This window comes from Lissotriton helveticus, unplaced genomic scaffold (assembly GCF_964261635.1).
Source record: "Lissotriton helveticus unplaced genomic scaffold, aLisHel1.1 SCAFFOLD_405, whole genome shotgun sequence".
Lineage (NCBI taxonomy): Eukaryota > Metazoa > Chordata > Amphibia > Caudata > Salamandridae > Lissotriton > Lissotriton helveticus.
The window spans coordinates 766,795-782,558 of record NW_027611934.1 but is presented as its reverse complement, the minus strand read 5'-3'; positions in this window follow the sequence as shown (position 1 = coordinate 782,558).

Genomic DNA, 15,764 nt, shown 5'->3' with positions numbered 1-15,764 from the left:
ATATAGCAATCAGGACACTCCAATCACACCTATATAGTTTTTAAATGATTTTGATGAATTAAAAATTTTGACCTCCATGAGGGGTGGAAAGTTTGAACTTTTACCCCGCTCGGAGTTCCATGACTTCTGTGACCTCGTCCCCCTGAAATTTAAAATAGCATTTTCCAAGTAATTTGTAAATATATTCATTCTGGGTCATTCATTGTGTGTTTAGCTTGCTATTTAGCCAGTGTAGCACTTTGTTTTTTTCATTTTTATGCATTTGTGACCGTTTTTAAACACTTTCATGCACCAATGATGTCTTTGTACTTCGTCATTTTTCACTTCATGGGGACTTCAAAAGTGTTAGAAATTCATTTTGGAGGCACACAGAACAGTGCAAATGCAGTTACATAGCATTCAGGACACTGCAATTACACCTATATAGTTTTTAAAAGATTTTGATGTAATAAAATTTTTGACCTCCATGGGGAGGGCCCTTAAGCTGAACTTTTACCCAGCTCGGAGTTCCATGACCTTGTCCCCCTGAAATTGAAAATCGAATTTTCAAGTGTTTAGTAAAACTGTTCATTCTGTGTCATTCATTATGTCTTTAGCCTGCTATTGGACCACTGCAGCACTATGTTTTGTTAATTTTAACCCAATGTTGACCTTTTTTGACCACTTTGATGCACCAGTGAAGTTTTTGGACTTAGTCATTTTTCACTTCATGGAGACTTCAAAAGTGTTAGAAATTCATTTTGTAAATACCTAGAACGGTGCAAATGCAGCCATATAGCATTCAGGGCACTACAATTACACCTATATAGTTTTTAAATGATTTTGATGCAATAACATTTTTGACCTCCATGGGGAGGGCACTCAAGCTAAACTTTTACCCAGCTCCGAGTTCTACGACCTCGGGTGGAAAAAGTGACTTTGCCCCCTTAAACCCAAAAACTTCAAAAAGTCACCCCTGGAGGCCAGAAATGGGTCTTAGACACTCTTGGTATGTCATCTGAGGTATACTATGGTGTTCTTGGGTCCAGAACTAGAAATGTGATGTGACTCTGATATCTAGGGCCTATAATGGAAAAAATGAATTTGACACCAAACACCTCAAAATGTCTGAAATAGGACTCAGACATGTACCTGGAGGCTGGAAATGAGCCCTAGACACTCTTGCTATATCACCTGAGATATAATATAGGGTCCTGGTGGCCACAGGGACCCAAAAACAGTCAGGTGGGTTGATACTGAAAATTAGCAAAAATCGTCCCAAATTTTTTTTTTACAAGATTTGCTAATTTTCCAAATAGCTCAGAATGGATATCAGAGACACTGTTTGAGTGCGCAAGATATGAATACACTTGTTAGAAAGGTCAGCTCTGATGCTTTCATGTGATATATATAACTTTGATATTATATAAAGTTTTTTTTCCGCTACCAACCAAGGGAAACACCTGATATCGTACCCGATTTTGAGAACATTGGGCTGGGTGGAAAAAGTCACTTTGCCCCCTTAAACCCAAACACTTCAAAAAGTCACCCATGGAGGCCAGAAATGGGTCTTAGACACTCTTGGTATGTCATCTGAGGTATACTATGGTCTTCTTGGGTCCAGAACTAGAAATCTGATGTGACTCTGATATCTAGGAGCTATAATGGAAAAAAATGAATTTGACACCAAACACCTCAAAATGTCACAAATAGGAGTCAGACATGTACCTGGAGGCTGGAAATGAGCCCTAGCCACTCTTGTTATATAATCTGAGATATATTATGGGGTCCTGGTGGCTACAGGGACCTGAAAACAGTCATGAGGGTTGATACCGAAAATTAGCAAAAATCGTCAAAAAAAGTTTTTTTGACAAGATTTGCTAATTTTCCAAATAGCTCAGAATGGATATCACAGTCACTTTGTGAGTACCCAGGACCTAAATATACTTGTTAGAAAGCTCAGATCTGATGCTTTCATTTGATCTATCTACCTTTGCTATTATCTGAAGGTTTTTTTTCAGCTTCCAGCCATGGGAAAAACCTGACATTGTACCCGATTTTGAGCACCTTAGGCTGGATGGAAGAAGTGACTTTGCCCCCTTAAACCCCAAAACTTCAAAAAGTCATCCCTGGAGGCCAGAAATGGGTCTTAGACACTCCTGGTATGTCATCTGAGGTATACTAAGGGGTCCTTAGGTCCAGAACTAGAAATTTGATGTGACTCTGAGCTCAATGTGATGTGACTCTGAGCTATATGGCCTATAATGGAAAAAATGAGTTTGACCCCAAACACCTCGAAATGTCACAAATAGGAGTCAGACATGTACCTGGAGGCTGGAAATGAGCCCTAGCCACTCTAATTATATCATCTGAGATATATTATGGGGTCCTGGTGGCTACAGGGACCCGAAAACAGTCATGAGGGTTGATACCGAAAATTAGCAAAAATCGTCAAAAAAAGTTTTTTTGACAAGATTTGCTAATTTTCCAAATAGCTCAGAATGGATATCACAGTCACTTTGTGAGTACCCAGGACCTAAATATACTTGTTAGAAAGCTCAGATCTGATGCTTTCATTTGATCTATCTACCTTTGCTATTATCTGAAGTTTTTTTTTCAGCTTCCAGCCATGGGAAAAACCTGACATTGTACCCGATTTTGAGCACCTTAGGCTGGATGGAAGAAGTGACTTTGCCCCCTTAAACCCCAAAACTTCAAAAAGTCATCCCTGGAGGCCAGAAATGGGTCTTAGACACTCCTGGTATGTCATCTGAGGTATACTAAGGGGTCCTTAGGTCCAGAACTAGAAATTTGATGTGACTCTGAGCTCAATGTGATGTGACTCTGAGCTATATGGCCTATAATGGAAAAAATGAATTTGACACCAAACACCTCAAAATGTCACAAATAGGAGTCAGACATGTACCTGGAGGCTGGAAATGAGCCCTAGCCACTCTTGTTATATAATCTGAGATATATTATGGGGTCCTGGTGGCTACAGGGACCTGAAAACAGTCATGAGGGTTGATACCGAAAATTAGCAAAAATCGTCAAAAAAAGTTTTTTTGACAAGATTTGCTAATTTTCCAAATAGCTCAGAATGGATATCACAGTCACTTTGTGAGTACCCAGGACCTAAATATACTTGTTAGAAAGCTCAGATCTGATGCTTTCATTTGATCTATCTACCTTTGCTATTATCTGAAGTTTTTTTTTCAGCTTCCAGCCATGGGAAAAACCTGACATTGTACCCGATTTTGAGCACCTTAGGCTGGATGGAAGAAGTGACTTTGCCCCCTTAAACCCCAAAACTTCAAAAAGTCATCCCTGGAGGCCAGAAATGGGTCTTAGACACTCCTGGTATGTCATCTGAGGTATACTAAGGGGTCCTTAGGTCCAGAACTAGAAATTTGATGTGACTCTGAGCTCAATGTGATGTGACTCTGAGCTATATGGCCTATAATGGAAAAAATGAATTTGACACCAAACACCTCAAAATGTCACAAATAGGAGTCAGACATGTACCTGGAGGCTGGAAATGAGCCCTAGCCACTCTTGTTATATAATCTGAGATATATTATGGGGTCCTGGTGGCTACAGGGACCTGAAAACAGTCATGAGGGTTGATACCGAAAATTAGCAAAAATCGTCAAAAAAGTTTTTTTGACAAGATTTGCTAATTTTCCAAATAGCTCAGAATGGATATCACAGTCACTTTGTGAGTACCCAGGACCTAAATATACTTGTTAGAAAGCTCAGATCTGATGCTTTCATTTGATCTATCTACCTTTGCTATTATCTGAAGGTTTTTTTTCAGCTTCCAGCCATGGGAAAAACCTGACATTGTACCCGATTTTGAGCACCTTAGGCTGGATGGAAGAAGTGACTTTGCCCCCTTAAACCCCAAAACTTCAAAAAGTCATCCCTGGAGGCCAGAAATGGGTCTTAGACACTCCTGGTATGTCATCTGAGGTATACTAAGGGGTCCTTAGGTCCAGAACTAGAAATTTGATGTGACTCTGAGCTCAATGTGATGTGACTCTGAGCTATATGGCCTATAATGGAAAAAATGAGTTTGACCCCAAACACCTCGAAATGTCACAAATAGGAGTCAGACATGTACCTGGAGGCTGGAAATGAGCCCTAGCCACTCTAATTATATCATCTGAGATATATTATGGGGTCCTGGTGGCTACATGGACCCGAAAACAGTCATGAGGGTTGATACCGAAAATTAGCAAAAATCGTCAAAAAAAGTTTTTTTGACAAGATTTGCTAATTTTCCAAATAGCTCAGAATGGATATCACAGTCACTTTGTGAGTACCCAGGACCTAAATATACTTGTTAGAAAGCTCAGATCTGATGCTTTCATTTGATCTATCTACCTTTGCTATTATCTGAAGTTTTTTTTTCAGCTTCCAGCCATGGGAAAAACCTGACATTGTACCCGATTTTGAGCACCTTAGGCTGGATGGAAGAAGTGACTTTGCCCCCTTAAACCCCAAAACTTCAAAAAGTCATCCCTGGAGGCCAGAAATGGGTCTTAGACACTCCTGGTATGTCATCTGAGGTATACTAAGGGGTCCTTAGGTCCAGAACTAGAAATTTGATGTGACTCTGAGCTCAATGTGATGTGACTCTGAGCTATATGGCCTATAATGGAAAAAATGAATTTGACACCAAACACCTCAAAATGTCACAAATAGGAGTCAGACATGTACCTGGAGGCTGGAAATGAGCCCTAGCCACTCTTGTTATATAATCTGAGATATATTATGGGGTCCTGGTGGCTACAGGGACCTGAAAACAGTCATGAGGGTTGATACCGAAAATTAGCAAAAATCGTCAAAAAAAGTTTTTTTGACAAGATTTGCTAATTTTCCAAATAGCTCAGAATGGATATCACAGTCACTTTGTGAGTACCCAGGACCTAAATATACTTGTTAGAAAGCTCAGATCTGATGCTTTCATTTGATCTATCTACCTTTGCTATTATCTGAAGGTTTTTTTTCAGCTTCCAGCCATGGGAAAAACCTGACATTGTACCCGATTTTGAGCACCTTAGGCTGGATGGAAGAAGTGACTTTGCCCCCTTAAACCCCAAAACTTCAAAAAGTCATCCCTGGAGGCCAGAAATGGGTCTTAGACACTCCTGGTATGTCATCTGAGGTATACTAAGGGGTCCTTAGGTCCAGAACTAGAAATTTGATGTGACTCTGAGCTCAATGTGATGTGACTCTGAGCTATATGGCCTATAATGGAAAAAATGAGTTTGACCCCAAACACCTCGAAATGTCACAAATAGGAGTCAGACATGTACCTGGAGGCTGGAAATGAGCCCTAGCCACTCTAATTATATCATCTGAGATATATTATGGGGTCCTGGTGGCTACAGGGACCCGAAAACAGTCATGAGGGTTGATACCGAAAATTAGCAAAAATCGTCAAAAAAAGTTTTTTTGACAAGATTTGCTAATTTTCCAAATAGCTCAGAATGGATATCACAGTCACTTTGTGAGTACCCAGGACCTAAATATACTTGTTAGAAAGCTCAGATCTGATGCTTTCATTTGATCTATCTACCTTTGCTATTATCTGAAGTTTTTTTTTCAGCTTCCAGCCATGGGAAAAACCTGACATTGTACCCGATTTTGAGCACCTTAGGCTGGATGGAAGAAGTGACTTTGCCCCCTTAAACCCCAAAACTTCAAAAAGTCATCCCTGGAGGCCAGAAATGGGTCTTAGACACTCCTGGTATGTCATCTGAGGTATACTAAGGGGTCCTTAGGTCCAGAACTAGAAATTTGATGTGACTCTGAGCTCAATGTGATGTGACTCTGAGCTATATGGCCTATAATGGAAAAAATGAATTTGACACCAAACACCTCAAAATGTCACAAATAGGAGTCAGACATGTACCTGGAGGCTGGAAATGAGCCCTAGCCACTCTTGTTATATAATCTGAGATATATTATGGGGTCCTGGTGGCTACAGGGACCTGAAAACAGTCATGAGGGTTGATACCGAAAATTAGCAAAAATCGTCCAAAAAAGTTTTTTTGACAAGATTTGCTAATTTTCCAAATAGCTCAGAATGGATATCACAGTCACTTTGTGAGTACCCAGGACCTAAATATACTTGTTAGAAAGCTCAGATCTGATGCTTTCATTTGATCTATCTACCTTTGCTATTATCTGAAGGTTTTTTTTCAGCTTCCAGCCATGGGAAAAACCTGACATTGTACCCGATTTTGAGCACCTTAGGCTGGATGGAAGAAGTGACTTTGCCCCCTTAAACCCCAAAACTTCAAAAAGTCATCCCTGGAGGCCAGAAATGGGTCTTAGACACTCCTGGTATGTCATCTGAGGTATACTAAGGGGTCCTTAGGTCCAGAACTAGAAATTTGATGTGACTCTGAGCTCAATGTGATGTGACTCTGAGCTATATGGCCTATAATGGAAAAAATGAGTTTGACCCCAAACACCTCGAAATGTCACAAATAGGAGTCAGACATGTACCTGGAGGCTGGAAATGAGCCCTAGCCACTCTAATTATATCATCTGAGATATATTATGGGGTCCTGGTGGCTACAGGGACCCGAAAACAGTCATGAGGGTTGATACCGAAAATTAGCAAAAATCGTCAAAAAAAGTTTTTTTGACAAGATTTGCTAATTTTCCAAATAGCTCAGAATGGATATCACAGTCACTTTGTGAGTACCCAGGACCTAAATATACTTGTTAGAAAGCTCAGATCTGATGCTTTCATTTGATCTATCTACCTTTGCTATTATCTGAAGTTTTTTTTTCAGCTTCCAGCCATGGGAAAAACCTGACATTGTACCCGATTTTGAGCACCTTAGGCTGGATGGAAGAAGTGACTTTGCCCCCTTAAACCCCAAAACTTCAAAAAGTCATCCCTGGAGGCCAGAAATGGGTCTTAGACACTCCTGGTATGTCATCTGAGGTATACTAAGGGGTCCTTAGGTCCAGAACTAGAAATTTGATGTGACTCTGAGCTCAATGTGATGTGACTCTGAGCTATATGGCCTATAATGGAAAAAATGAGTTTGACCCCAAACACCTCGAAATGTCACAAATAGGAGTCAGACATGTACCTGGAGGCTGGAAATGAGCCCTAGCCACTCTTGTTATATCATCTGAGATATATTATGGGGTCCTGGTGGCTACAGGGACCCGAAAACAGTCATGAGGGTTGATACCGAAAATTAGCAAAAATCGTCAAAAAAAGTTTTTTTGACAAGATTTGCTAATTTTCCAAATAGCTCAGAATGGATATCACAGTCACTTTGTGAGTACCCAGGACCTAAATATACTTGTTAGAAAGCTCAGATCTGATGCTTTCATTTGATCTATCTACCTTTGCTATTATCTGAAGTTTTTTTTTCAGCTTCCAGCCATGGGAAAAACCTGACATTGTACCCGATTTTGAGCACCTTAGGCTGGATGGAAGAAGTGACTTTGCCCCCTTAAACCCCAAAACTTCAAAAAGTCATCCCTGGAGGCCAGAAATGGGTCTTAGACACTCCTGGTATGTCATCTGAGGTATACTAAGGGGTCCTTAGGTCCAGAACTAGAAATTTGATGTGACTCTGAGCTCAATGTGATGTGACTCTGAGCTATATGGCCTATAATGGAAAAAATGAGTTTGACCCCAAACACCTCGAAATGTCACAAATAGGAGTCAGACATGTACCTGGAGGCTGGAAATGAGCCCTAGCCACTCTTGTTATATCATCTGAGATATATTATGGGGTCCTGGTGGCTACAGGGACCCGAAAACAGTCATGAGGGTTGATACCGAAAATTAGCAAAAATCGTCAAAAAAAGTTTTTTTGACAAGATTTGCTAATTTTCCAAATAGCTCAGAATGGATATCACAGTCACTTTGTGAGTACCCAGGACCTAAATATACTTGTTAGAAAGCTCAGATCTGATGCTTTCATTTGATCTATCTACCTTTGCTATTATCTGAAGTTTTTTTTTCAGCTTCCAGCCATGGGAAAAACCTGACATTGTACCCGATTTTGAGCACCTTAGGCTGGATGGAAGAAGTGACTTTGCCCCCTTAAACCCCAAAACTTCAAAAAGTCATCCCTGGAGGCCAGAAATGGGTCTTAGACACTCCTGGTATGTCATCTGAGGTATACTAAGGGGTCCTTAGGTCCAGAACTAGAAATTTGATGTGACTCTGAGCTCAATGTGATGTGACTCTGAGCTATATGGCCTATAATGGAAAAAATGAGTTTGACCCCAAACACCACGAAATGTCACAAATAGGAGTCAGACATGTCCCTGGAGGCTGGAAATGAGCCCTAGCCACTCTTGTTATATCATCTGAGATATATTATGGGGTCCTGGTGGCTACAGGGACCCGAAAACAGTCATGAGGGTTGATACCGAAAATTAGCAATAATCGTCAAAAAAAGTTTTTTTGACAAGATTTGCTAATTTTCCAAATAGCTCAGAATGGATATCACAGTCACTTTGTGAGTACCCATGACCTAAATATACTGGTTAGAAAGCTCAGATCTGATGCTTTCATTTGATCTATCTACCTTTGCTATTATCTGAAGTTTTTTTTTCAGCTTCCAGCCAAGGGAAGAACCTGACATCGTACCCGATTTTGAGCAACGTAGCCTGGATGGAAGAAGTGACTATGCCCCCTTAAACCCCAAAACTTCAAAAAGTCATCCCTGGAGGCCAGAAATGGGTCTTAGACACTCCTGGTATGTCATCTGAGGTATACTAAGGGGTCCTTAGGTCCAGAACTAGAAATTTGATGTGACTCTGAGCTCAATGTGATGTGACTCTGAGCTCTATGGCCTATATTGGGAAAAATGAGTTTGATCCCAAACACCTCGAAATGTCACAAATAAGAGTCAGACATGTACCTGGAGGCTGGAAATGAGCCCTAGCTACTCTTGTTATATCATCTGAGATATATTATGGGGTCCTGGTGGCTACAGGGACCTGAAAACAGTCATACAAAGCAATTTGAATCCATACGAGGCAATTTTTAATTTGCGGCCATCTGGTCACCCTTTGAAATGGATAGGATATACTACAGAGGATGTAGTGCACTCTATTTCTTGAAGCATATGATGTACTGACTTAATTTCAATTGAAGTATGTAGCTAAGACATTTACAATTCATAGTGGTAACTCTCATGGTTGTGGCTTATAGGGACAAGGTACAAATCAAGTGTAACCTTCAGGTAAGTTTTTATTTTTCACTTTCATGTGTGTTGTAGAACACTTTATACTTTTGGCTATAATTCATAGTCTGTACATTATAGAGACATAATTTAAACAGCACTTTGTTCCTAGTGATGTGCATCTTACCCATGTGAATTATTATGTGTGTGGCGTATTGTAAAGTTGTCAAAATTTGAGGTTGAATGTATGACGTTTTTCAATACCGTCGCATGTACGAAAAAGTATGCCTTACATTTTGTCCCATACTTCTAAAACCATACAATCTGGATCCATAATTGGAAGTGCAGCATTAAGCTAACATGATGCCACTGTCCTGTGTTCATTTTCATGCATGTGGAAAGCTTCAAAGTGGTGTGAATCTTTCAGCGATTAAACACATATTTTTAAAAAAATTCCTTCAGCTTTTGCAAAATGTGTCACGTATGTTATGTCATCAGTCAAGATCCATATTAGATAGAGCTTGATTTCCAACTGCAACACATTCTATAACATAGCCTACTACAGTGTGCCATTTTATATGCATGTGGCTCACACACAAGGTGCATACAAAGCAATTTGAATCCATACGAGGCGATTTTTAATTTGCGGCCATCTGGTCACCCATTGAAATGGATAGGATATATTACATAGTATGTGGTGCACTATAAATCTTGAACCATATGAGGTACCGACCTAATTTCAATCACAGTATGTAGCTAAGACATCTACACTTTATAGTGGTAACTCTCATATTTGTGGCTTATAGGGACAAGGTACAAATCAAGTGTAATCTTCAGGAAAAGTTTTTATTTTTCACTTTCATGTGTGTTGAAGAACACTTTATGCTTTTGGCTACAAAATGTGAAGTTGAATGTATGATGTTTTTCAATAACGTCACATGTGTGAAAAAATATGCCTTACGTTGTGGCCCATAATTCTAAAACCATACAATCTGGATCCATAATTCTGAGTGCAGCATACAGTTACCATCATGCCACTGCCCTGTGGTCATTGTCATGCCTGTGCCATGCTTAGAAGTGGTGAGAATCATTCAGTGATTAAACGCATGTTTTATAAAATTTGCCTCAATTTTTTGCAAAATGAGTCACGTATATTGTGTCATCAGTCATGATCCATACTAGATAGAGCTTGATTTCCAACTGCAACACATTCTATAGCATACCCTACTACATTGTGTCATTTTAAATGCATGTGGCTTACACATAAGGTACATACAACGCAATATGAATCCATACGACGCGATTTTCAATTTGCGGCCATCTGGTCGTCCCATTGAAATGGATAGGATATACTACAGAGGATGTAGTGCACTCTATTTCTTGAAGCATATGATGTACTGACTTAATTTCAATTGCAGTATGTAGCTAAGACATTTACAATTCATAGTGGTAACTCTCATGGTTGTGGCTTATAGGGACAAGGTACAAATCAAGTGTAACCTTCAGGTAAGTTTTTATTTTTCACTTTCATGTGTGTTGTAGAACACTTTATACTTTTGGCTATAATTCATAGTCTGTACATTATAGAGACATAATTTAAACAGCACTTTGTTCCTAGTGATGTGCATCTTACCCATGTGAATTATTATGTGTGTGGCGTATTGTAAAGTTGTCAAAATTTGAGGTTGAATGTATGACGTTTTTCAATACCGTCGCATGTACGAAAAAGTATGCCTTACATTTTGTCCCATACTTCTAAAACCATACAATCTGGATCCATAATTGGAAGTGCAGCATTAAGCTAACATGATGCCACTGTCCTGTGTTCATTTTCATGCATGTGGAAAGCTTCAAAGTGGTGTGAATCTTTCAGCAATTAAACACATATTTTTAAAAAAATTCCTTCAGCTTTTGCAAAATGTGTCACGTATGTTATGTCATCAGTCAAGATCCATATTAGATAGAGCTTGATTTCCAACTGCAACACATTCTATAACATAGCCTACTACAGTGTGCCATTTTATATGCATGTGGCTCACACACAAGGTGCATACAAAGCAATTTGAATCCATACGAGGCGATTTTTAATTTGCGGCCATCTGGTCACCCATTGAAATGGATAGGATATATTACATAGTATGTGGTGCACTATAAATCTTGAACCATATGAGGTACCGACCTAATTTCAATCACAGTATGTAGCTAAGACATCTACACTTTATAGTGGTAACTCTCATATTTGTGGCTTATAGGGACAAGGTACAAATCAAGTGTAATCTTCAGGAAAAGTTTTTATTTTTCACTTTCATGTGTGTTGAAGAACACTTTATGCTTTTGGCTACAAAATGTGAAGTTGAATGTATGATGTTTTTCAATAACGTCACATGTGTGAAAAAATATGCCTTACGTTGTGGCCCATAATTCTAAAACCATACAATCTGGATCCATAATTCTGAGTGCAGCATACAGTTACCATCATGCCACTGCCCTGTAGTCATTGTCATGCCTGTGCCATGCTTAGAAGTGGTGAGAATCATTCAGTGATTAAACGCATGTTTTATAAAATTTGCCTCCATTTTTTGCAAAATGAGTCACGTATATTGTGTCATCAGTCATGATCCATACTAGATAGAGCTTGATTTCCAACTGCAACACATTCTATAGCATACCCTACTACATTGTGTCATTTTAAATGCATGTGGCTTACACGTAAGGTACATACAACGCAATATGAATCCATACGACGCGATTTTCAATTTGCGGCCATCTGGTCGTCCCATTGAAATGGATAGGATATTATACATAGCAGAATGTGCCCTATAATTCTTGAAGCATATAAGTTAAAGACTTAATTTCAATTGCAGATTCTAGCTAAGATTCGTATGCATTATTGTACCAATTCTTATGCATGTGGCCCACATAGAAAGTGCACGAAATGGAAGTTGAATCCATACGAGGCGATTTTCGATTTCCGGCCATCTGGTCACCCGAATCTCAAAGATTATTGTTAATAATTCAGTGTGTTTTTATGCTATTTAGCTAATAATGCATGAACCTGTTTATTAACATGTGCATAATGAGATACCAAAGAGAAAATAATGAAAATGTATTGGTAAACCGTATTTTGGTAGACTTTAAAAAACCCCATTGAAAAACACATGCATCACCAATGCTGCTTTTTGCTTGTGCCTAAAACGAAAATGTGTTATTAAAAAGTGAATATAACACATAGAGATGTTTTTTCTTTTGTTTATGAAGCCTAATGTGAAGGCAGGTCACACCTATGTTTTACTTTGAAAAAATCTCTTTTCTAAAATTTACGGCGTTACCTTGTTTTTTAATATAGCTAAAAAAGCAATTGTTAAAGTCGCTTATAAAAAAGTGATCGTAAATGCTATTTTGTTTTTTTTTTCAGCTTGAGGTTCAGTTTAATATGAGTCTTAATTTGATGTATCACTTGCCCTAGTAAACAATCCCCAAAGTCTATTTTTTTTCAATTTTCCCAAGCTCAATGTTAAACACATGCATCACCAATGATGCAAAAAGTCAAGTCAGAAATTTCAAACAGCAATAAAAAAGTGAGAAAAACAGATATTTGAAAAATTCCTTTTGTTTATGCGGCCTTATGTCCAAGGCCATCCAACAAGAGCATTTTTTTTTAATTCGGTCGATTTAAAAAAAATCTGCGAACTATTTTATTTCTCTCAAAAAAGTGCCAAAAAGTGACTTTTTGTGCAAAAAAGTGCCCGTACAATATTTTTTCATCTAATAAACTTTTTATGACTCAGAATACACTTAGGCTTCAGGTCAATGTGTTTTCGTTTGGGGGAGGGGCCCAGGGAAAAAAACACCTTTTTTTTCTCGGATTGGTCAAAGGTCAGGCTACCAGCTTGACTCTTGTTGCACCAGTGCTGCTTCGGCTGCACCAGTGCTGCTTCGGCTGCACTGGTGCAGCTTCTCAGACTTGAGGCGTTGCACCAGTGCAGCAGCCTAAAACGAAAATGTGTTATTAAAAAGTGAATATAACACATAGAGATGTTTTTTCTTTTGTTTATGAAGCCTAATGTGAAGGCAGGTCACACCTATGTTTTACTTTGAAAAAATCTCTTTTCTAAAATTTACGGCGTTACCTTGTTTTTTAATATAGCTAAAAAAACAATTGTTAAAGTCGCTTATAAAAAAGTGATCGTAAATGCTATTTTGTTTTTTTTTTCAGCTTGAGGTTCAGTTTAATATGAGTCTTAATTTGATGTATCACTTGCCCTAGTAAACAATCCCCAAAGTCTATTTTTTTTCAATTTTCCCAAGCTCAATGTTAAACACATGCATCACCAATGATGCAAAAAGTCAAGTCAGAAATTTCAAACAGCAATAAAAAAGTGAGAAAAACAGATATTTGAAAAATTCCTTTTGTTTATGCAGCCTTATGTCCAAAGCCATCCAACAAGAGCATTTTTTTTTAATTCGGTCGATTTAAAAAAAATCTGCGAACTATTTTATTTCTCTCAAAAAAGTGCCAAAAAGTGACTTTTTGTGCAAAAAAGTGCCTGTACAATATTTTTTCATCTAATAAACTTTTTATGACTCAGAATACACTTAGGCTTCAGGTCAATGTGTTTTCGTTTGGGGGAGGGGCCCAGGGAAAAAAATACACCTTTTTTTTTCTCGGATTGGTCAAAGGTCAGGCTACCAGCTTGACTCTTGTTGCACCAGTGCTGCTTCGGCTGCACCAGTGCTGCTTCGGCTGCACTGGTGCAGCTTCTCAGACTTGAGGCGTTGCACCAGTGCAGCATAGAAAAGAAACTTTTTAATAAAAGGATTTAAAACTAATTCAAGATATACATTATCTAAGGAATGTTATAAAAACTCAGATATGGAGAATATTTTTCATTTTCGTCCATTTTTGACCGTTTTGGAGCACTTTGAAGCACTGATGCAGCTTTGGGATTTTTATGGTTATTTTGATCAGAGATGCTCCTAATGTGTTTAAAATTCATGTGGGATGTATCCAAGACACTGCCATCACACCTATATAGTTTTTAAATGATTTTAATGTATTAAAATTTTGACCTCCATAAGGGGGGAAAGGTTGAACTTTTACCCCGCTCGGAGTTCCATGACTTTCGTGACCTTGTCCCCCTGAAATTTAAAATTGCATTTTCAAAGTAATGTGTATAACTATTCATTCTGTGTCATTCATTGTGTGTTTAGCATGCTATTGGGCCACTGTAGCACTTGTTTTTTTTTTCGTTTTTATGCATTTTTGACCGTTTTTGAACACTTTGATGCTCCAAATGGTCTTTGGACTTAGTCACTTTTTGCTTCATGGAGATTTCAAAAGTGTTAGAAAGTCACTTTGGAGGCACACAGGACAGTGCAAATGCACCTATATAGCAATCAGGACACTCCAATCACACCTATATAGTTTTTAAATGATTTTGATGAATTAAAAATTTTGACCTCCATGAGGGGTGGAAAGTTTGAACTTTTACGCCGCTCGGAGTTCCATGACTTCTGTGACCTCGTCCCCCTGAAATTTAAAATAGCATTTTTCAAGTAATTTGTAAATATATTCATTCTGGGTCATTCATTGTGTGTTTAGCTTGCTATTGGGCCAGTGTAGCACTTTGTTTTTTTTCATTTTTATGCATTTGTGACCGTTTTTTAACACTTTCATGCACCAATGATGTCTTTGTACTTCGTCATTTTTCACTTCATGGGGACTTCAAAAGTGTTAGAAATTCATTTTGGAGGCACACAGAACAGTGCAAATGCAGTTACATAGCATTCAGGACACTGCAATTACACCTATATAGTTTTTAAAAGATTTTGATGTAATAACATTTTTGACCTCCATGGGGAGGGCCCTTAAGCTGAACTTTTACCCAGCTCGGAGTTCCATGACCTTGTCCCCCTGAAATTGAAAATCGAATTTTCAAAGTGTTTAGTAAAACTGTTCATTCTGTGTCATTCATTATGTCTTTAGCCTGCTATTGGACCACTGCAGCACTATGTTTTGTTAATTTTAACCCAATGTTGACCTTTTTTGACCACTTTGATGCACCAGTGAAGTTTTTGGACTTAGTCATTTTTCACTTCATGGAGACTTCAAAAGTGTTAGAAATTCATTTTGTAAATACCTAGAACGGTGCAAATGCAGCCATATAGCATTCAGGGCACTACAATTACACCTATATAGTTTTTAAATGATTTTGATGCAATAACATTTTTGACCTCCATGGGGAGGGCACTCAAGCTAAACTTTTACCCAGCTCCGAGTTCCACGACCTCGGGTGGAAAAAGTGACTTTGCCCCCTTAAACCCAAAAACTTCAAAAAGTCACCCCTGGAGGCCAGAAATGGGTCTTAGACACTCTTGGTATGTCATCTGAGGTATACTATGGTGTTCTTGGGTCCAGAACTAGAAATGTGATGTGACTCTGATATCTAGGGCCTATAATGGAAAAAATGAATTTGACACCAAACACCTCAAAATGTCTGAAATAGGGCTCAGACATGTACCTGGAGGCTGGAAATGAGCCCTAGACACTCTTGCTATATCACCTGAGATATAATATAGGGTCCTGGTGGCCACAGGGACCCAAAA